This window comes from Phyllostomus hastatus, unplaced genomic scaffold, assembly GCF_019186645.2.
Source record: "Phyllostomus hastatus isolate PE091 unplaced genomic scaffold, TTU_PhHast_1.1 phas_contig_38, whole genome shotgun sequence".
NCBI lineage: Eukaryota > Metazoa > Chordata > Mammalia > Chiroptera > Phyllostomidae > Phyllostomus > Phyllostomus hastatus.
The window spans coordinates 31,156,574-31,179,853 of record NW_025333869.1 but is presented as its reverse complement, the minus strand read 5'-3'; positions in this window follow the sequence as shown (position 1 = coordinate 31,179,853).

The following is a 23,280-nucleotide window of genomic DNA, read 5'->3' as shown; positions in this document are numbered from 1 at the left end:
TTAGTTAAATTTTCAAAAAATAAATGTAAATTTTTGGTTTATTTAAATAATTTTGTTTAAAAATTTGATGTAAATTAATTATAATTTTCATTTTGCCTTTTAATGTTAATGGAAAATTTTGGATATTTAGGAAAAAACATGTTTAGAAACATGAAAATTATTTTTCTACTTTTCTATTTACTTTATATTTTAAATAAAAATATATTCAAATTTTATAACTTTAACACTTTATATTTTAAGACCTATTAGAAGATTATTGTTGATAAACTCAAATTGTGTAAAAGTTTCAATTATAAGAGCATGATTAATGGTTTTCTTAATATGAAAGGAAATATTAATTTTATAGAATGAGTTTAAAATAATATTTTGGGCCCATCAATAGAATACTCAGATATGAGCAATAGAAAATTTGATTGTCTTTGATATTTTTTATTTTTTATTCATATAACAAGCATAGATTTTTATATACTTAATTGTATGTATAAATATAATTTTGGTATATTAATTTACATACATATTTTAATCCTATCATTTTAAATGAATATTTTTATAGATAAGAGGATAAAAATCATTTTATTCAACAGTTTTAAAGCTTGATTTATAACATTTGAATACATAGACATATGGTACATGGCCTTCATTTGCACTCCTGCCCCAGACTGTAGATATCAGTATTGGTTCTGGCCACTGTGCCTCCTGGACATTTGCAGTTGTTAGAAGAGCCGACTTGTAATGAAAACATAGCTTTGCCTGCCGAGCAGGAAGCATGGCTTCCCAACAAGGATGCTTCACTCCTGTCCAGTTGCTCTCCTCCATGTGCAGAGTAGGTAGACAACCACTGGTTCATATAACCACTCACACACCACTGATATCTAACTTTATTTTTTTATTGTACTGAACTCTTTTCTAAGAATAGTAGGCCTGTGCATTGTTTTCTAAAAGTAATAAGAAAAAATGAGTAGCTGTTGATATTCAGCATCAGGACTTAGGAGTACAAAATAGGAGTTCCCGCCAGATCAGAACGTAACAAGCAGTGTGGACACACAGTAAGGGATTCAGATGGGCTCAGGACTTTCCCTCAGACTCTTCTGTGAAGTACAGTAGGAGACTTGCATCAGACTTTAATGTTTTTTTTTAATATCTTAATTACTGTTTCTACCTATTCTTTTTTCTTAAAGATTTTATTTATTTATTTTTAGAGAGGGAAGGGAGGGGGAGAGAGAGAGAGAGAAACATCAATGTGCGGTTGCTGGGGGCCGTGGCCTGCAACCCAGGCATGTGCCCTGACTGGAAATCAAACCTGCGACACTTTGGTTCACAGCCCGTGCTCAATCCACTGAGCTACGCCAGCCAGGGCTTAGAATTTAATGTTTAAAATTTTTAGTTCTCTGAAAGTAAGGATGTGTCATGTGCATTATTACACAATATAGATTGAGTGTTTCATATCTGATGATTGCGGTTATATTGGATTATTGTCATTAAGCTTTTGGTACCTCAGATAAGGAGACCAAGGGAAGGAGACTCTATGATGGGATGTAGTCTTAAAATGACTTTTATTTTTATTTATTTTTTAATGTGAACTGTTAACCTTTGATTCATCTTTTTTCAGTCTATTTATTCTGATTTGAGTGAAGGAATACAGATTTTATTCTTTTTTATGTAAAATTTATATGTATGAAATTCACATTTTAAAAGATGAGTTTGAATTAATGTATGTACACATTCAATTATTACTAAGATATATAAATTTTAGTGCTTTGCACTCTCATTAAGTTTTTGCTGAATGGCTGACTGCCTTACAGGGATGAGGTAGGTTGTTCAAGTTCACACAGAAAATGTAGGAAGTTAGATATGCAATTCAAGTGTCTCTGATTCTGAAGCCTGGCTAGTTAAGTTTTGACAGAATGTGTTTATTTAAGGTCCATTTTAGAGACCTTTGGACTTAGTCTTCACCAAGACTGTTAGGAAATTCTCAGGTACTGCAAAATAGTGCCCAGAGTCTAAACCAATGCCTGTTCTGCTCATGTAGAAAAGGAAGGTATTTCTGCACTCTGCTCATAGCTTCATTATTCAGTGTGGTTAAATCTACTTTATTTTATGATCTTTTGAAAAATTTTCAAAGAAATATTATATTCCCATCTAAAACTTGTGAAATGGGGCTATAATTTTGTGATATTTACAGGTTGCTAAGACAAAAAATATGCTACAGTAAATCACCTACTCCTTTTTTTAAAAGATTATAACCCTGTATGAGCTTTCTTATGTGTCCCTTTAGGGCATTTTTAAAACTACATGATGTATAGTATATTTTTAAGATTATTTAACCTTTACAGGAAAAAAGAGAAATAAATCTATTTAGAGATAATTCAACAAACACATCAAAATCTACTGAGACCAATTATTTCAGCTACATAGGGTAATACTATAATAAGGCACATCTATCCATATTTGTTGCAATAGCTCCAGTATTTCTATTTAATAGCTGTCTGTTTTTAAATTCACTTTTTCTATCCATTTAAACTATTACTGATCATATGCAAAACTGGGGAATAATCGATTTTGGGGGCAGAGGGGAAGGAGGAGAACTAAGGATATTGACTGGAGATAAATTATTTTTTTCTACACTTATAATTTCCTTTCCTTTCCAGGTCTAGTTTACTGGTTCATCCTGTGAAGACTTTGTCTTTATTTTGAATCTGTATTATTTTGAATGTTGTATAGCTAGCACCTGGATGTTTATATCCAATGAAAACAACAGCAACCAAACTAAAACAAGACCTCAATGTTACAAGGAATGTCAAGGTCACCTAGTCCATAAATATCTACCAGGGATGTTCATCAGAAATACTGAGAATGTTCAAGCTCTGTGGATTTAGAATCACTAGGCTTTAGGTTTATGATTTAAAAGAAAATTCTTTAGGTAATTCTGATTTGGATATTTGGTTACAAACCCTTGATAAAGTTCAGTTTTCCATCTGAAGTTTCAGTCATCCAAATGGCTGTCCAGTAACAGGACATCTTCATCTCCAGAGCATGTCTTTTTCTTTTTCAGACAGCTGTGATTGTTCCTTAGGTCCAGCTAGAATTTTCTTCTCTTTATCTTATGCTGGTCACCTTTGGTTTGCCAAGAATGTCACAGGGAAGAAAAACACAACTTCTTTTTAAGTTTTACAGTTGGTCTCTTAATCTGCAATCACGATCCAATGTGTCAGCTGAGCATTTAGCAGAAGCATTTCTCTTATTCTCAAAATATTTTATCATTTTATATTAAATGTGAACAAAGGCAAATAAAAATTTTACCAGAAGTATATACTGTAGTGAGACAGGTCATAAACCCAGAGTAACCTGTGGTATTGGAGGTCTCTGTGGTGAGAAAAGAAGTAGAGGGAGGTTTATGGCAAAGCCCTATCAATAGGAGAATTACAAGGTAAACCCCTCAGAGCAGGGTCTCGTCATCTGTAGTGGAAAAGTCAAACACCTTTTCAACTCACAGTTCCTGGCATGATAGTAGGCACAGGTAGAGTTGGAGTGCTAATGTGAACTGACAGATAACACTGTATTGGTTTCAGGCACACAACATAGTGATTTGATATGTGCATGTCTTGTGAGATGATCATCACAACAAGTCTAGTTAACATCCATTACCTCACTTAGTTGCAACTTTTTTTTTCTTGTGGTAAGAAATCTACTTGCTTAGTAACTTTCAAATATACAATACAATATTGTTAACTGTAGTCACTGTGTTATACATTACATTCCCAGAATTTATTTTATAACTGGAAGTTAATACACTTTTGACCACATTTACCCATTTTGCTCACCCCTAAATACCTGCTTCTGGCAACTATATGTTTTCATTACTTTTAAAACACTATTTGTCATTCCATCCTTCTATTGTAATGGAGAGTTTTTCCCTACCTCCCATTTATTTATTCATTTACTTAATTTACACCAGTATGAAATTATGAATTCCTATTTTATTTACTAAGTTGTAATTAGTTACTCTCATTATTTTATGATGCTCAAATTGTCCCAGATCAGGCCAATAGGTGCACCCCCCACATCTTTTGATATGTTCTCATCATTTTTTTATGTAAGAGAATAATTATCTAGTGTCGAGAGCTGTCTGGGGCTCATCTTGTTCTGTCCTTGCTGCTGCCTTGCAGTCAGCCATTTCTCCAGGAAGTCCTGGTTTCTCCCACTAGAGAATGGTATTTAGAAACCAAGATCATGGTACTGGTGGGTTATACAAATACATGTTTACATATTTAAAAAACATGAGTTCATACTAAAACCACCCATTTCAATCCCAAACCTCAGAGTTCTTGCTGGCTTTTTCCTTTCCTTGTGTGTAAACACATTCTCCAATAGTAAGAGAAACCTAAATCTCCTTATCCTCAATATTTACTTATTTGCTCAGTGAATTTACTGATTTGCCCAATGTTAGATATCCTTCAACTTTGGCAGCCGGCTCCTCTGCCTGCCATCTCATTCCTCCCACCACCAAAAAGTGCTCAGGCACTTACCATCCCTAACTGCCAGTGGACATGCCACCGACATGTCTCCAGATGGCTCCGCACCACTTTCTCCTTTGTGTCTGTCAGGCATGATCCTGGGACCCTCCCAGTCCCTACTCTACATTTTAACTATGTCATGCCAGGATGGAAAGGAAGGGCCATCTCTATTTTTATGCTACCTCTGGGAATTTCGTCAGATTTGTCTTCGAAACTCTTTACTGAAATTTCCATTTTATATATATATATTTTCTGTAAAAGGAGTGAAAGGAAAGAAGAACATGAAAATTATGCATGTATATATATATATACACACACATATATACACACTCACACATATATTTGAGAAACAAGTTGAAAATTGAATGAAAGAACATTAATTTTTATGTTCTTTCATTTCTTTCAATTTTTTATTTTAAAATTAAAAAAATATTTTAGAAGAATTATAAAGATAGTACAGTTTCTGTCTACCTTTCACCCAACTTCCTCTAAGATTACTGTCTTACATAATCATAGGTAAATGATCAAACTTAGACAATTAATGTTTTTTGTCCTTTTAAAAGTAGCATACTATTCATGTCTTATAGATTCAGCCTAATCTCTTGACCTCAGAAAATAGTTATTTTGAAGTTTTATTATGTTGTGTACTCTTTCTCTATTTTGATCTATTCCCTCCCTTTCCCTCCCTCCCTCCCTCCCTCCCTCCCTTCCTCCTCTTTTTCCTTCTATTTAATTAACAAGGCTTATATCATGCTTATTATATTTCAGGTGCTGTTCTAAACATTGTAGAAATATTAGCTCATTTTACCTCTTAACACCTTATGTGGTAAGCATCGTTATCTCCCTTTAAAGGTAGGGGAATTGAGACATGAAAAAATTATGTTAAGTTGCCCAACATTATGCAGATCGTAGTGCAACATCCAGGATTTGATTCTCAGTGCTCTGCTTCCAGAGTCTGTGTCCTTTCCCACTGTTTCATGCTGATTGTTAAGTTGATCGGAAACTCCAGCTTGGGGTTCAAGCACTGTTTGATGCTTGTAGCTTGAGGAATAGGGATTTGGCCTATTTGTTAGACTCCCCCCCACTGACATACTGTAGGTCTTTTCTATTGGACTACCCTGTGTTTTCTAGAGATAGGTTCTCCAGCCTCCTGCCCAGAGGTGACAGGCATACCTGTTAGTGTACTCTTTGCTGAGATCCTTGGAGGTGATTAGGTCAAGAGTTATTGGAAAGATCACAGATTGAGTGTATTCTGGACTTTATTAAATGCCTGTCTATACTCTTATCTTTGCCCAGGTGGTTTAAGTTGGACTTCTGTAATCTGGAAGTAAATTAGTATACCTACTTCATGGGAAATATAATTTAGTGTTATTTTTTAATATTTAGAATTTTATACTCTTTCTAGCCTTTGTGTCTTTGAAGCCAACTGACATACTAGAATTGTTCTCTCTAGTGTTTGCTATTGCTTAAGCATTTTTGTATGATCAGAAGATTTCCTATTGATACTAATTTATACTCCTTATTTATTTTTAAAAGATTTTATTATTTTTAGAGAGAGAGGAAAGGAAGGAGAAAGAGAAAAAAACCATCAATGTGTGGTTGCCTCTTGCATGCCCTCTAACTGGGGACCTGGCCTGCAACCCAGGGATATGCCCTGACTGGGAATTGAACTTGTGACCCTTTTGTTCTCAGGCCTGTGCTCAACCCACTGAGCTACACCAGCCAGGGCTCATTCTTATTGTTGGTAAACTATTGCTGGCAATATCTAATTTGAATAGAGCTCTGACTGGAATTTTTTATGAGTTGTAAACTCCCAGTGATGAGGATTAATAAACCAGTGAGTTTTATGTCAGTGCTAATAATAGTTTATTTGTATTCTCTCTTTATATAGTCTTTTAAAATAATTTTTCCATCAGGAATTTCTTTTCTAGACCACTGGAATTATTATAATGTATTTAATCCTATACTCTCACCTAATCTTTTCATAAAGTCTTTTTAAGTCCAAATCTGAGGTGGGAGGAGAAGCATTTGCATTTACATTTGAACATTCTTCTGGGATAATCATTTTGTTTGAAGATTAGCAATTTCATGAAATATGAGTCTTAAAAATTTACCTTATTTTATGAGGCTCTTGTATTATTTTCTCTTTAGCTAACAACAGACTTCAATGGAACATATAACATTGTGTAAGTTTAAATTGTACAATATGATGATTTGATACACGAACCTCCATCAGCTCACATAGCAGCCACTTGTGTGTATGTGTGTGTGTGTGTGATGAAAACTTTTAAGATCTACTCCCTTAGCAACTTTTAAGTATACAATACAGTGTTGTTAACTGTAGTCACTATGCTGTACAATAGATTCCAGAACTTTTGCATCTTACACCGGAAGTTCTCTTTGACCACATTCTCCTTTTTCCCCCATGTCTCTCTCGGCCCCTGGGAACCACCATTTTACTCTCTTATTCTATGAGTTTTTTTTTTTTTAATGATTCCACATAAGTGAGCAGTATATTTCTTGTCTGACTTATTTCACTTAGCATAATGCCCTAAAGGTTCATCCATGTTGTCGCAAATGGCAGAATTTCCATGGGGGTACAGATATCCCATTGAGATAGTGATTTAATTTCCTTTGAATATATACCTAGAAGTGGGAATGCTGGATTATATGGCATTTTGAAAATTTCTTGAGAAACTTTCATACTGCTTTCCACAGCAGCTGCACCAATTTACATTCCCACCAACAGTACACAAGGGAGCCCTTCCTCCACATCCTTGCCAACAGTTACCTCTTGTTTTTAAAATAATTACAGTCCTGACAAGTGTGGACTGATTTCACATTGCGGATTGTATTTGCATTTCTCTGATGATTAGTGATGTTGAGCATCTTTTCATGTTCCTGTTGGCCATTAGTATATCTTCTCAGGAAAAATGTCTATTCAAGACCTTTGTTCATTTTTAATCATTTTTTTTGCTATTGAGTTATATGAGTTTCTTATATGTTTTGGATATTAATCTCATACCAGATACAAGATCTGCAAATATTTTCTTATTCTTCAGGTTGCCTTTTCAGTATTTATTATTATTATTAATTTTTTTTTTTGCTGTGCAGAAGCTTTTTCATTTCATCTAGCCCCTAAAGCAGAAGTAAAATTCTGCTTATTTCTGCTTTTGTTGCTTGTGCTTAGGTGCCATATTTAAAAAAATCGCTGACAAGACTAATGTTGAGGAGTATTTCCCTCTGTTTTCTTCTAGCAGTTTTGCAGTTTCAGGTCTTACATTAAGTTTTAATTCATTTTGGTATGTGTGATGCCTTGGCTTTATTCTCTTTTCCTGAGATTTCTTTGCTATCAGAGTCTTTTGTGATACCATACGACATTTAGGACTGTTTTTTTTCTATTTCTGGAAAAAAAAGTCATTGTAATTTTTATAGGGATTACATTGAATCTACAGATGGCTTTGGGTAGTGTGGACATTTTAACAAAATTAATTCTTCCTATCTATGCACATGAGGTATCTTACCACTTCTTTCTATCATCTTCAATATTTTTCATTCATGACTCATAATTTTTAGTGTATGGACCTTTCACATTCTTGGTTAAATTTATTCATAAGTTTTTTTGGTTTTGGTGCTACTGTGAATAAGAGTGTTTTCTATATTTCTTTTTGCAGATGATTTTTATTTTATAGAAACACATCAGCACCCCACAATTGGGTGGGGCTGGAGACTGTGTTCCCCAGTTGGTCAGGGTCACTGTCTGGGCTGTTGGGTTGGATTGTGCTGCAGGCTTTGTGCCACAGTTGAGTGGGGTTGTTGGTTGGGCTTCCTGCATGGGCAAGGCTACAGGCTGTGTTCAATGAGGTAGAGCCGTATGTTAGGCTTCACTGCAGGGTTGGTTGGTAAGGACTGCAGGGATGCTAATGGTCACTTTTCAGGTTTTCTGGTTTTCCAGAACCAGAAACTTTGCTCAACAGTTGGACAGGGCTCCCTGACTAGGTGGGCCATAGTATATGCTCCATGGATTTCAGGTCTAAAGGTTATGCTGAGTAATTGGGTGAACCTGCAAATTTGCTTTCTTTCTGGGAGGACAATAGAATGTGCTCCACAGCTAGAATGGCCTGTTGGCTGGGAATCTTATATCAACAGAACTGCCAGATGAGCTCTCTTTCCAGATGGGGCCGCCAGCTTGCCTCTACAAATGGGTGAAGCTGCCAAATGGTATCTGTGCTCAGGTGACTCTGCAAGCAGGAACATAATCCACCTAGATCTGAGTATTGGCTGCTGTAAGCCTGCCCCCTTCTTTATCTCTAATTGATTCCCAGTGGTCAAGATGCACAAGTTCCTTCAGTGATCCCCATGAAGTGAGACCCGGGTGAACCTCCCAGTATGCATTTTATAATGCTGGGAAGCAGGATATCACCTTGGGCTCTCTGTTGACCACTGGAGAGACTGTAAGCCCAGGGGGCACTCTTGGTACAGTGCTGTGCTGGCCTGGGGGGAGGAGTGATGTGGTCAAATTGAAACAACTCGTTTTTAGCTTTCTAATATGGTTTTTCTCAGTCTCTGTTTTTCATGGGGGTGCTTCAGACTCACCCCTGGGTTCTAGAATCTTCACAGTGGTAATTGTCTACAGATAGTTGCTAGCTGGTCTCTTTGTGAGGGGTGATGATTAGAACAACCTTTGGTACCATATTGATGATGTTGCTGTCCTTTTGTTGGGTGATTTAAACAGCCTTTTCAAGTAATGTTCAAGTCTTCGAGGGAAAAAGCAAACCTCAGTGTCCCAGATTTCTCTGTCTTCTCTCTTCTGGATATTCTCTAAGGAAGTGTGTGTGTGTGTGTGTGTGTGTGTGTGTGTATGGGTATGGCAGGGGCGGTGAGTAAGAATTTATGCAGGCTCATGATAAAATGAGAGAGCCAAGGTCTTTAGCCTTTGTTATCCTGGCTCCTCTAATGTCAAGTGCCTTCTGTTAATTTGGTTACTCCTTCCCTTGTTGGCTTAGTAGTTTTAGTGGCTGGATTCTGTCCACTTTGCCAGATCCTGGTGGTGCTTCCTGAATGACATGGCCTCCTCCATCCCCTATAGCCTTATTTACCCCTCTGAGGTCTGCTTTGACTTGCATTCAATCCTGCCTGGGTGACTTGCTGTTCTCCCTTCACCAGGGAGGCATCTCTGTGGAAACTCCCCAGCCAATCTCTCCATCCCTTCTGAGCTCAGTCTATGCTGCTGAGGAACTGATAGTGACTTAGGGAGCTAATTCCCTGGGCTAAACATGCTGTGTACTATTAAGGTTATTTTCGGGTTGTAGTAAACCAAGTAGACCAAGTATATATTGGGCAGCCAGCAAATCAGCTGCCTCCCAGAGTCACAACAGTAAGGTCTCCCTCTACCTCTCGCTTTGGTATATGAGGGGGGACCAAAATAAAAACTGGAATTATTTTCTGGAGAACAGGCCTCTTGCAGTACAGGCTTCCACAGCTGGGTGAGTGTTATAGGAACCCATATGTATCAGTGTACCCTCTGTGTTGTTGGGAGAGCTGCGTTTGGCTTCAGTGAATTTTTTTGAAGACTCTTTCAATGCATTTGCCCTTTTCGTGATGGGTGATTTATACACATATCTGCCCACACTGTGCTGAGTGTTCAGCAGTTTTTGCCCGAAAGTGGCATGAACCCCATGCTCCACCCTCCCTATTCACCTGATCTTACCCCAAGCACCTTTTTTTTGTTTCCTGCATGAAAAAAGCCCTCAAAGGGAAACTTTGTGCATATGTGGAATAGGTGAAACAAAAAACAGCAGAAGCACTAAAAGGCATCAAATTGGATGAGTTCAAAACCTGTTTTGAGCAGTGGAAAAAAATCTTGATAGGTGTATTGCATCAAATGGGGAGTACTTTGAAAATGGCTGAAGTTTAAACATGTAACAATAAATGCACAATTTTTTATAAAAAATTTCAGTTTTGGGGGGGGTTTCCCCTTACATCTCATATACCATATCTCTAAGTGGAAGCTCCAAGAAGAAAAATGGGAGGAATAATTACTTGCTCTCTTTTTCCTATCTCTCCTTTGCCCTTGTCTGTACTTGAGTGCTAGGAAAAATATCATTCTTCATATTTTCTACATTGTAAAAACACTTTATGATCTGAGTTATTCATGCTTATTTGCTGTTATGGTAAATTGGGATGGTTGGTGAAAGAATAAAGACATTTAAAGCACTCTTTTGTGACAGTAATTTTATATCCCAAAGACTGAATATTATCTTTTTACTTTGCATTTCTTCTACAATAGGATCCAGTCTTCCCACAAACAAGTGGATGTCTCCAATGGTTTAGAAAAGGCACAAGATAAAAATTATTTTAAAACTTTCTGTAATTTTACTATCTAATGGAAGAAACAGGTATGGGCATTATATTCATGGAACTGAACATCTACTCCTGATTTAGGCAGAATATTTTCTTGATTGACTGACATTTTTTTAAACTTTTAAACTACCTGGGATAATTTTGGTAAACAATATAGAAATTTGAATTTTTTCCCTCAAGGAAAATGTTTTAATTCTTAAAATACTATATTTAGGGAAAGAGAAAAATTTAATTACAATTTTACCATTGTATTCAACATTGTTTTATTTTTATACATTATAAAATAGATACTACTATAAAAGGGTGTCTACATATAACATATAGTAATCACTGCTTTTTCTTTAGTTGTCTGACTTCCAGGTAAGTGGTTTGACTGTGATTTTGACTTGTAAGCTCTATGTAGTTTCCATGTGATTCCTTCTATGTCTTATCATCTCTGTGTAAGCTTTTTCATACCACACCAGTGGTGTGGGAATTCTATAGTCATCAGAGCTGTTTCTGTAAGTCATCAGAACTGATCCTACAGGAGATGGGTAAATTTTATATGCTATAATAAATTATAATTCCTAGAACTAATCTTTATTAAGAGGTGAGTAATAAAAGCACCATTTGATCTTGTAATTTATGTAGAAAAACAATTTGGCTTAGTTTTTACATCTGGGATAGTGATTGACACATAAAAGACATTCAATAAATACCCACTGTTGCCATTTTTACTGGTTTTCTACTTGATAATTATCTATAATTTCACATTAAAAGGTAATTAAATACTGAACAGTTACTGGAGGGCCTGAAATATCTAGTGAATTTCCCATTCTATACTCTATTATTTTTGAAACTTGTTAGAAAAGCCTTCAGTAACAATCTTTTTTTTTAAGAGTATTTTGATAGAGCCAGTGATAGGGATATACTGAGTGATTTTAGTCTTACCTCAAGATTATTCTTCAGACCTTTATATTTTGATTTATTTTATCTTTGCAATATAATAGAGGACAGAATTACTTCCTTTTTTATTTATTATCTGATCTCACTATTATTAATCACTTACACAAATACCTCTCTTAAAAGCTACCAACAACCCGTTTTTTTTAAACTCCATTGTCTCTTCAAAATCACCATCTTTCAAGTTCCTTTTCTGCCTGTCAATGTATGGATCATCCTTCTTCCTAGCTCTACTTTCATTTTCCAATACTATTTAGATTCTTATGACACTATTTTATGGCTTTTTTGCAGAGAATGCTTGACATTTTTCTGAGACTCATTCTCGCTTTGCCCATTAGCAATGCAGGCATTTTCAAACCTTGGTTCTGCAATATAGTTTTTATATTCCTTTTTGCATTTTTGTAATAGGCAGATTCCACAGGTATACTCCTGCTTCAGTGAGGTGCATCTTCTTTTACTCATACACTATTCTTGAATCTTTGCTAGACTTTTGATTTGCTGGTAACCACTAAAATTTGGCAGAGACACTAGGTAAATTCTGAGGCTAGGGCTGAGGAAGCTTTACAGTTTCCATCTTGAGTTCTTGGAACACTCTTACTTAAAGCCTTGAGCTACCATCTAAGATACCCACTATCATGAAGTGTCTATGATTGAGAGGCCACTTGTAGGTGTTGTGGATGAGAGTCCTAGTTGAGCCCAGCCCTCCAGCCATCTCCATCAATGTGGGTAGTGAAGCCATTGGGGGTCACAAATAAGTTCACTTACCAGCTGAGTATTCTGTGAATACCATGTAGAGCAGAAGTGTGGCTCAGCTAAGCCTTGTTTGAATTCCTGTCTGACTAAGTCATGAGATGTAATATGATTGTTATTTTAGGTCAGAAGAAGGAAATGACTGTATAGCAAATTATACAGAGACTGTTGGTTGTCTACACAAGAAAAATGAAGGTTCCCTATAGCAAAGCATTCAGAAAACTAAATTTCAAGTAGATTAAAGACATAAATTTAAAAAGCATAATTTAAAACTCTTAGAAGAAAATATAGGAGCAATAGTTATGGTCTTGAATTAGGGAGAGATTTCTGAAATAACTCAAAGCCTATGAATCAAAGATGTTAAGATTAATAAATTTAATTACAGTTAAAATTTCTTTGCCTCAAGTGAGACCATTAAAAAAGTGAAGAGAAAAGCCACACTCCAGGAAAGGATATGATCAAGGTTTATCCTACAAATAATTAGTACTCAGAACATTGAAAGAACCCTACATTTCAATATGAAAAAGAGAAACAACTAAATAGAAAATAAACAAAAGCTATGAAAATGTAATTCATAGTTGATAATGTAGAGGTAAAAAGGAAAAGTAAATTAACATCACAGATATTATTTTACATTCTTCACTTTTGTAAAAATTTTTAAAAATCCAATTTTATCACTAAATATTGTCTAAGATGTAGTGCAATTAGCACTGTTAATGTGGAGGAGGGGTAGGCAATCGCTGCCAGCCCTGACAGTTTAGAAGAGTTGGGGAGTCCAAATCTTCAGGGGCACCCATCCAGATGTGCCCATCTTATATACATCAAGGGCTTAAGTTTCTCTGACAAGGAGTTAGCATGACAGATCTGCCTCACTTTAGCATTCAGCTATTTTTAAAGGTCTGTAACTCAAGTTTGGTTTTTAGCTCTTTCTGCTCTTCCATGCTAGGAGATAAGGGCCTCTTTTTAAGCTACGCAATAGGCCCTCTATCCTTCACTGTTTTCCATTACAGTTAACCCTTGAACAACATGTGGCTAGAGGCACCAACCTCACACACAGTGGAAAATCCATGCATATAACTATAGTTGGCTTTCCACATAAGCAGATTTCCAGCCATGGAGTTCACTTTTGAACAATGCAGGTTTCAATTGCATGGGTAAGTATGAGTATAGGTGGACCCACACAGTTCAAACAGCTTTGTTCAAGGGTCAACTCTAATTGTTAATGACTCCCAGCTTTCATTATCTCTGTAGGGCATCAATGCAACTTTATGATAACCAGTGATTCCACAGCCCTTGTTGGCATGCTCCCCTACCCTCTTTAATTCTCAAATTCTACAACATCACCCAGGGTGGTCCTCCATGCCAGCATACTTTTCCAAATCACCACTGATAAATGTTTAAGCTATTGGTCCATTATCTTGCATCATGGACTTTTAGTGCCCCACATACCATCTGAGGATTGTCAAACAGTAAGCAGTCCTATAGATTCTATTCAGCAATCCTTTTGGGGTGAGGGGGTGTAGTGGGGGTGAGCCAAAAAAATCTGAAGAATTAAAAAAGGAAAGAAAACTATTTTACAGTCTTCTTTCTTGGACTATGCTTGGTTCCAACTGTGTCTTTGGATCCTTTGGGCAGCAGATGGAGTTAGGATTTTAAGAGGTTTATTGGAGGGTAACATCAGTATGTATTAAAGGGGAAAGGATCATGATTGTGAAGGGGAAGGCTTCATGCTGTGAAGCTTACCTGATAGTCTATTTGGACCAACCCAATTAGGAGCTCCAGAGTAAACAGTACCCGTGAGAGGAATCTGACTTTGGTCAGAAATAGCCAGGCTCTAGTAACTCCATTCTGTTCATTCTCTGGAGACTGCCCAGGAAGAGTGTTGTCTCAGCTCAAAACTGAGATGGGGTCTGAAGGTGCCAACTAGAAACCATCAGTTAACTGCACTCCTTACAACTGAATGACAGGTTCTTTCTTAAAGGGAGTTGCCCCAGTAAACCCCCAGGGTTCATGCAATACTGAAGGGAAATGAATGCTTTTATGTCCATCATATGACAAATTAGGTTAATTACCTGAAATTTCATATAGTCAACCATTTTTGCCCTCCAAAACTCAAATTTTTATGGTTTATGAATTTAATAACACTAAAATGTTCACAGTGGCTTTATGCACTGTAGCCTCCAACTGGGACCAGTATAATTGCCCATCAACAGTGGAACAGCTATGCAATCTATAGTATATTAATGCAATTCATACTACACTGTACTGCTGAGGTATTTGTACATAGCTGCTACTACATCTACCACTGATGAATCTCTTATGTTGACACAATGTTGAGGGGAAAAAAGCCAGATACAAAGAACATGCACTGTGTGATTTCATTTCTATAAAGTTTAAAATCACAAAAACCTAACCAAACATCTAGTTCTATTTGGGAGACTGTACTAGAAGGGGGCCTACTGAGGTGCTGGAAACTTTCCATATCTTGTTCTGGGAAGTGGCTACACAGGTGTACATACGAGTAAAACTTGATTACACAGAATGCTTAAGATTTGTGTATTTTCCTGCATGCAAATTATACTCCACATAGAGAAAAAGCAGTATCATTGCAGTACATTTGTAGAAAAAACAGAAATAATATTGTGTATTCACATGATGCAATGTTATAGAACAGAGAGACACATGAACTAGAATCAGTTTATGGATTTTAAACATGACTTTAAAAACTTAAGTTGTGAACTAATATGTTTGACATATTATCATTTATATGAAATTTCAAATAACTCACTTCTGTTGTGTATGAACAGTAAAAGTATACAATATATGTCCTGAGAAATAGACATAACAATCATGATAGTTGTATATTATCATAACAGGAAAGGAAGAAAGTGAGGCTGAGGAGGGTAAAGAGTCCCGTAACTGTATTTATAATTCTTACATTTATTAAAACCTGAGGCATATTTGACAATATAGTAACTTTTGATAATTTTGGCTGTTTGGCTACAGTTCAGAAGGGAAGCAGCACCATTATGCCTTACTTGAACTGAGGGACTTGTAGCAATGAAACGGAAGGCAATGGTAGGAGTGGGTGAAGAAGTGCATGGAGGCTGCTCTTTGGTAGTAAACCTGAAATCACTGTGGGTCTTCTAGGATGGCAGTTGGGAAAAAAAGCTGGACATGAAGGTGGGGTTTGTTCTAGCAAGGACCAAGTAGAATCCATAAAAACAAACTGGAAGTCCCCTTTTCTGTTTTTCATTGACCTTAAAGTTGTGACTGACCTATGGAAGGAGCTGGCATCCTTCCCTGCACAGCCATGCACTCATTTGGCCCAGGACTTGGAGAAGCTGGTGAAGCTCCAGTGAGAACTTGAGGCATTGAGAACTCAGCTGCTGTGAAAAGGTGAGTCAGCTTACTGGTGTGAATGTAAAGGAGGGCACTCACCCTGCAGGTTGGCATCACTGCTGCTTCCTTTCCACTTTCCAAAACTCTTGTGTATTCTCTTGTGTCCAGCCCTCACCTGGAGACAGGGAAAGGAATGTTGGGAAATGTGTTCCAGCTTAGCTAAGTTGGCAGAAGCCAAGTGCATATGTTTTCTTCTTTTCACTTATATTTATTTTCTGATTAAAAATTACATGCATTTTTTTGTAGATTAGAAGCTCCTTAGGAGTAGAGTCATACCTTTAAAAACCCTATTGTATCTTTAGTATCTTGTGCACACAAGTTCTCAATATGTATTTGTTAAATGAATAGTAATAAAATAAAATTATACTTGTTACTTGTTCAGTGCTTTCTCCCAAGAAGCAGCCCTGCCTCTTTTCAGAGAACCTTCTAGTAGACTGTAAAATGAACATTCGTGTTACTTATTTTGGAAGAATCCAATTTATATTGCAAATTTCCATAGTACATCTGTCTGTTTTGAGGTAAGCCAATATTAGAGACCTATTATTCTCTGGCTTTCCTATATCTATCTGATTCATTTTTGTAAAATTCTCACATGGACATGCCCCATGGCACTATCAAATTGTCTGGATTTCTTTTTCTTACCTTTTCATAAGCAATATCTTGCCATTAATATTTTAAGGGTATTAGTGACTCCCCTGAACCTGGGAAAGCTATTGTAGATCAACTAAAGACAGGTATAGGTTCAGAACATGAAGAGTATACCTTGGTACATCCTGTGTCTTTTCCCAAATAGTTTGCTCACTTTCCACATATGAGAACATACTACCACAGGCTGTGAGCAGCTGTAATCAAGTTCTGTGATGGAGTGGTGGGAACTGCCTGAGTAAAATGGCTTCTTACAGTCGCATTCCTTAGCATATCTCACTGCTATTGATGTACATTCTGCAATACATTTTGTTATGTGGTAAGTTAAAGGAGTTCTGAATGTATTGAGTTTTTCTACACAGAAATGAACATGTATTGATTTTCATTAGCTTGCAGGTTTTTCATCTTATTATTTAGTCCACAGGTCAGGAGATTTCTTATTGATTTGCTTCCTTAGTCCTTACAGTGGGTTTCCCGTTAATTTTTTTAGGTCCTCAAATGGCTGTGCAATGTTCTTCCTTCCACTGGGGTGAACTGTTTTTATTTTAACCATATATGGGTAACCCATTAAGTTTATTATTATCTTCCATGTAGGGAATGAAAAGATGCCTGAAACTTTCATTGTAAATAAACTGCCATTGTGCAAGTGCTATAAGAAAGAAGGAAGAAACTCAAACAATCATATTATTTATCAATGGAACCTGATATTTACTCACTTAAGAGAATTTTAGAGACATGTTTAGCCTTTTCCCTCAATCACTCACACACACACACACACACACACACACACACACACAGAGAGAGAGAGAGAGAGAGAGAGAGAGAGAGAGAGAGAAAGAGAGAGAGAGGATGATACCCCTGGGTTGTTTTCCTCTATGTATATGCCTCATTTATAACTAAGGACTTTGCCCACTGCTTAGGCACTGTGGAAATAAAGAACACATATACCATAGTTCTTATTTTTTAGGGTTAAAAGGCATAATTTGATTGTAAGTCAGAAAAAATATTTCAAGGAAGCTACAATTAGGCAGAATAATTTTTTCACCTCTTTCTTCACACAAATAAAAGGCCTTTGGTGTTGGGGAGGAGGGAAGAGTTCAGAAAGCAGTGTTAGGTGGTGTAGGAGCTCTGTGTCTTGCCCCCTCACTCCATCCTGAGACACATCTTGAGAGCAACAGATGTGAAAATACAGAGATCTCTGAGACGGGTAAGGCCTAGGGAAAGGTGAGCCTCATGGAAGGGTTCTCCAAGCCATGATGGTGAAACAGACAACAGAAACACTGATGTGGTATGTCTAGCATGAGGAGGCTGGAGACCGCCTGCAGGTTTTCCAGAGTAGGGCAGGAGGCATCACAGTGTCTGTGGCCCATTGAACTCTTGTGGACTTTGTCTGGGGGAGGCAGCACTCTTGACCAGGCAAGGGGCTGACAGTCAAGACAACAAAGGCAGCTGGATCAGTCCCACCAGGGATGGATGATGACATGTTTACACTGCAGGAGATTGCCAGCATGGTAGGGGACATGCTGAAATGTCAGATGAAATAAGTATCATCTGATGGACTGGCTAGAACCAAAACAAATATGGTTAAGAAAATGCCTTTTCCCAACCCAGAAAACCTGTACACGAAGGTATTAGAGAAAGAAAACACTTTATTTTTGAATAAGCATTAAACCAGAATGTGATGCACATCACTGGCAATCTGCTAAGAGATTAGGAAGACAGAAACCTCACTCTTTTATCTAGGCAAGCAGGTACAACTCATTTCATTACATATGTGTTCTGAAGATAAACAGCAACTAATCACACATAGTTAATTCTAAATTTACCTGGGAATTGGAGTGGTCATCTATGTTACTTTATTGACTTTATAGAAAGGAAAATTTACACTTTTCATATCTTTATGACAGAAGGTGGTTTTATAACTTGGAGGCAGATGCCTGTGGAAATGAGACACTGCCCCCCACCAGACTAGGAGATGTGGGTACTATCCCACTTGATATTTGCATTTCAAAGGAATGGCTGCCTGGTCCTTGAGAAAGACATTTCTCGGTTATAAAACTGGCAAGAGTTTTATTTTTAAAAAAGTTCTACATAAATTTATAATTACAAGTTTGTAAAAATATGCTCTAAGGAAAAGGAGGAGGGAATACTTCTTCCCTTATTTTTAACAGGGAGAATGAAACCTCTTGTTTTAAATTCATATTTGTCCTTACAAACCCACAGAAATTCTAGCAGCATTTAAGCCCCCTGAGTACCACCAGTCTTATGGTAAAGGATGGGATGGGGGAAAAATCACAAATAAGACTGTGTATTATTTCTATCTGAGATATCATTGAATTTGACAAGATTTACCTGGAAGCTAGACAACTGGGACCTTGAGATAAACATTCAGTTCAATCTAAAATTGTCCTATGAAGCTGCACCTGTTCTGTATAGCCTTACACAGATGTGCCTCATTCCTGACCTAGGAACAATTTGAGTGGCTAGCAAGAGCAGCCTCATCTGCCTCTGGACAATACCTACACTTTCTATATAGATTGTGATGTGCAAAAGGTTGGGAAATACTGGCTTATTACCTTTGTTTCTTGGTTCTACAGTGTTACCTGGCAAGCTTAGAAACGACAGTAATCAGAGGGTTACCACAATGCTTGCATGATTAGAAGGTTCTCAGTTGCCATCTGAAGTATGAAGGAACAGGCTGAGCAAACATTATACACAGATGGGAAATTTGATGGGGTAATAGCTAGGTGTGAACACAATGCAGCAGACTGGAATTGTCAAAAACTTTCAGGGAATTAGTTTATACCCTGCCCAGGGTGATCATTTAGGGACTCCAGTTTGCAGAGAGGAAGACTAATTAATATTTTCAAATGTCACATCACATTAGCACACATAGACAAAGTCAATTGTTTATCCCTTCCAATAGCAACGTGAAGTTGGTGGTTGGCTATTTGAGTGTCTCACAGTCACTTTGGTTATCTGGATTGATATTTTATCTATTGCCAGCATCTTGATCCCCAAAGCTCTCCTGTTTCATGTATAATGGTCAATTGACTGGTAGAATAAAGGAATTTTATAGAGTTCTCATCAGTGCAAGGACACATCCTGAAATGATCCAAGCTAGGTTTTATTGTAGAATATTTGACTAAAGGTATGGATTGTTTCTTAAAGTCAGAAATGATGACCAAAATGAAAGCTCTTATTATTGGCTTCTTAATGATTTCCTAGTGCCCATTTATTCCCCTACTCAGCACTTTTTCTGAATATGTCTTGTGTGGCAGGGACTATCATAGACACTATGAATGAGATGATCAACCAGACAGAGTCTTGGCATTCAATGAGCTCACAGCTTTGCAGGGGGAAAAGATATGTTAACAAATAAATTATAATACAACAGGCCAATCAATATAGGAATATCAATTAGTAAGGCAGCAGTTAACTTTGCTGAGAGTTTCAAACACAAGGGTCTTCAGTGGTTCCCAAGTGCAACATTATTTTACTCTACTTGGCCTAGCGAGTCCGTAAAAAACAGGAGTCTTTAAAATTTGAAGAATTCAGAACTGTTTTTGTTTTCTTCCTTATCTTATTAGTCATATAGTATTAAACTATTCATTCAATTAGTCCTTTTGAGTAACGAGGTCAGTTATTTGCATAAATAGATATCCCTCCAGCAACATATAAACTGTAACACTCAGATTTTATAATGCCTGAGTGGTCTCGTACAATATTGTAATTAACTCTAATTAAGTGGATATATGGTTTGGGGCACTAATGACCTTGAATAAATATGTGTCCTCTGAAGCTATTTGCTCTATTTGCACTTTATGTCTTTTAACTTGCTTCAGTTATACATGTTCAGCTTAATGCTTGGTTTGTTTGTTTTGGGGAGGGTTAAACTTGAAATTATATGCTCCTCATATAGAAGATTTGATTTTACTACAGTTGCCTTCTGGTGTCTTTATTCTTCCACTTGTTCCTAATGGTTGACTTATTGTAGGTTAAATTTATTTAACTTCCCTAGTGATCAAAGAAATACAGAGTTAAACAATAATCAGATGAAATGTTTGACTATTACATTAGCAAGAAAACATTTATATACCCAATGTTTGGCAATGGTGAAGTGAAACAATACACTGTTGGTGGCAATTAAATTGGTCTGGTTCTCCAGAACATAATTTGGTGTTATTTATGAGGAGATTTATGACAGTCATACTCTTTGACCTGTTTGTCACCTAGCTTAAGTTATACATCAATGATTAGAAAAGAATTTGTATGTAAAAATGGTCATCATAGTATTATTTTTAATACCTTCCAACTGTCCAACAATAGGATAAGCATTTAAACTGATAATGGTACATAGTTTCAGAATTTTATGGTACCACACATCATTTATTATTATTTCATTAGTAGTTTTGAATGCTCATGTGCCAGGTATGTGTAAGGCCTTAGCATGTTTTCGAACACTTGACTATGGAGACACTGTGTTTAGGAGCAAAGATGAGAGGCTTTGCCTGGGTTCTAATCTGTGGGTTCTAATCTGGGTTCTTCCTGACCTGTGTCTTACTCAATATGCCTTGGTCTTTTTATCTGGTAAGAGAACCTACTTCATTAACAAACCTAATTGTGAAGCTTAAATGAGATAGTGTGTTTGAAGCACTTAGTGAAACTCCTGACATTGCCTACCTGCTATGTGTATGACTGTTATTTATTGTTATTTTATGGCAAGTGAAATATACTTGACAGTAAGAGCTGGGTTTTTATGAACCTGATTGCCTAAAGCCAAAGAATTGAATATATATTTGAATGAAAAAAGACTAAAAGAATAAACTAAAACATTTACTGATGATTATTTTAAATAATAATTGTGCCAATATAAATTTTTAATCTATAAAATTCAAGAATGTAAGTAATATAAATGTTCTCTATTGAAAAAATAAATGAAATTAATCATACCTAAAGTACTAACTCCACTGATATAAATAAATATAATTTTGGTCAATTGAGTAATTTCTCATGTAGTTCAGGTTTATCAGAGATACTTCAAATATTCTTGAAGTCATTCAGAGTTTTTCTCCTTTCCTTTTATCCCCCAGGGCTGCCCTAAGTTTTAGGGAGAGGCTATGAAGCATCAGTTCATCAGGAGAGAGTGTATTGTCCTGGCTTTTCATTCTTGTTGGCATTAGCTGCTGAATCCTTTTTCCTCCTAGCTTCTGTTAACTACAGTTTTTTTTCTCCCAGAAGATGTGCTAAGATAGAACATCCCTGTCCATTTCTAGTGGGAATTTTACTTCCTTTCTTTACTTTCTTGTCTCAGCATCCTCTAAGGTTCTCTCTGTCTGTCTGTCTGTCTGTCTGTCTCTCTCTCTCTGTCTTTCATGTTCTCTCTAACATTTCTGGTGTTCTTTTGAAATGAAAGGAAATTTTTAATATTCTAGGCTGTTACTTAGAGCAACTGAGAGCTCTTGGGAGCTACCTTAGGTCCTCTTAACATGGATAAGCTGTGCACTTCCTACACTAATGAGGTCGCTCCATGAGAGGGGTTGGTGGGGAGTGTCTACAGGAGCTTTAGCCAGCCTGGAGTTTCATCCAGCAATTTCTGTACAGATCTCCCCTGCAATCATAACTCTGGGGTTTTGAATCCCAAGGGACTCTGGGCACATTTGCAGGGAAAGAAACATGCTTCTTTTTAAGTACTGGAACTTTATCTCTTAAACCTTAATGATTTCCATTGGTGATAATGATTCCCATGCCTGAAAATAATCAATGTTTTGCTTGTTGAAGGACTTTCTAATGAAATGCACTAATTTTTCTATTCCTTTTATTGATGTTTTTCTCCCTCCCACAGGAATTTATTTACTATATCTACTGAGTTAACTAGTAAGTTTGATGATTTCCTTGGTAATCTTCCATTTTTCATGGCACCTTGGAGCACCAAAACATTTGTCAAAATGCAGTTCTGAAAGCAATCAGAGCACACAGATTTTACTTCCTAAAAGACATTTTAAAGATTCTGAAAAAGACCAGCATTTTTTGTAACCAAGTTATCTGTGGGGACTCATCCCTCTATGAACTAAAAAGCAGAATCAGCAGAGGTATGGGAATGGCTGCATATTCAATGCTGGTTCACTTGCCCTAAGCTTGATTTTATCAAGACACAGAGTTTATAAGAAAAAAATATTTTTTACATGAATCAATTGAAGTTTATGGCTTTTTAAAGTAATTTCCTGCTCAAACTTGTCTTAATTTTGTTTGTGTTTTTGTTTCATTAGGTATCCCGATGGTGTTTGCAGTCAAGATTATTTAATTGAGTATTTGTTTAGGTCCTAGTTTCAAAGTGCTAGATGAGGGAAATTACCTCAGTGCAAGAATGGGTCCAAAGTGCACTATTTGGAAGAAAAGAATATGTTGCCTCAGGGAAATGTATTTTCTTATTTAGAGTAAGATTCAAAATCAGCAATTCTTTCTAGGAAAGTATTGTGTTGTTTATTTTTAGTCTTGATAAGAATACTCTGCTGTGAATTGCTTCACTTTAAAGAGGATATTCAAATAAACATTTTGCATTTTTTGATAAAGAATAACCTAAGTTATTCTTAGATTAATCACAATTTGGGTAAACAAAAAAAACAACCCATATAGAGGAAATGCCACTGTTGGCTTTTCTATG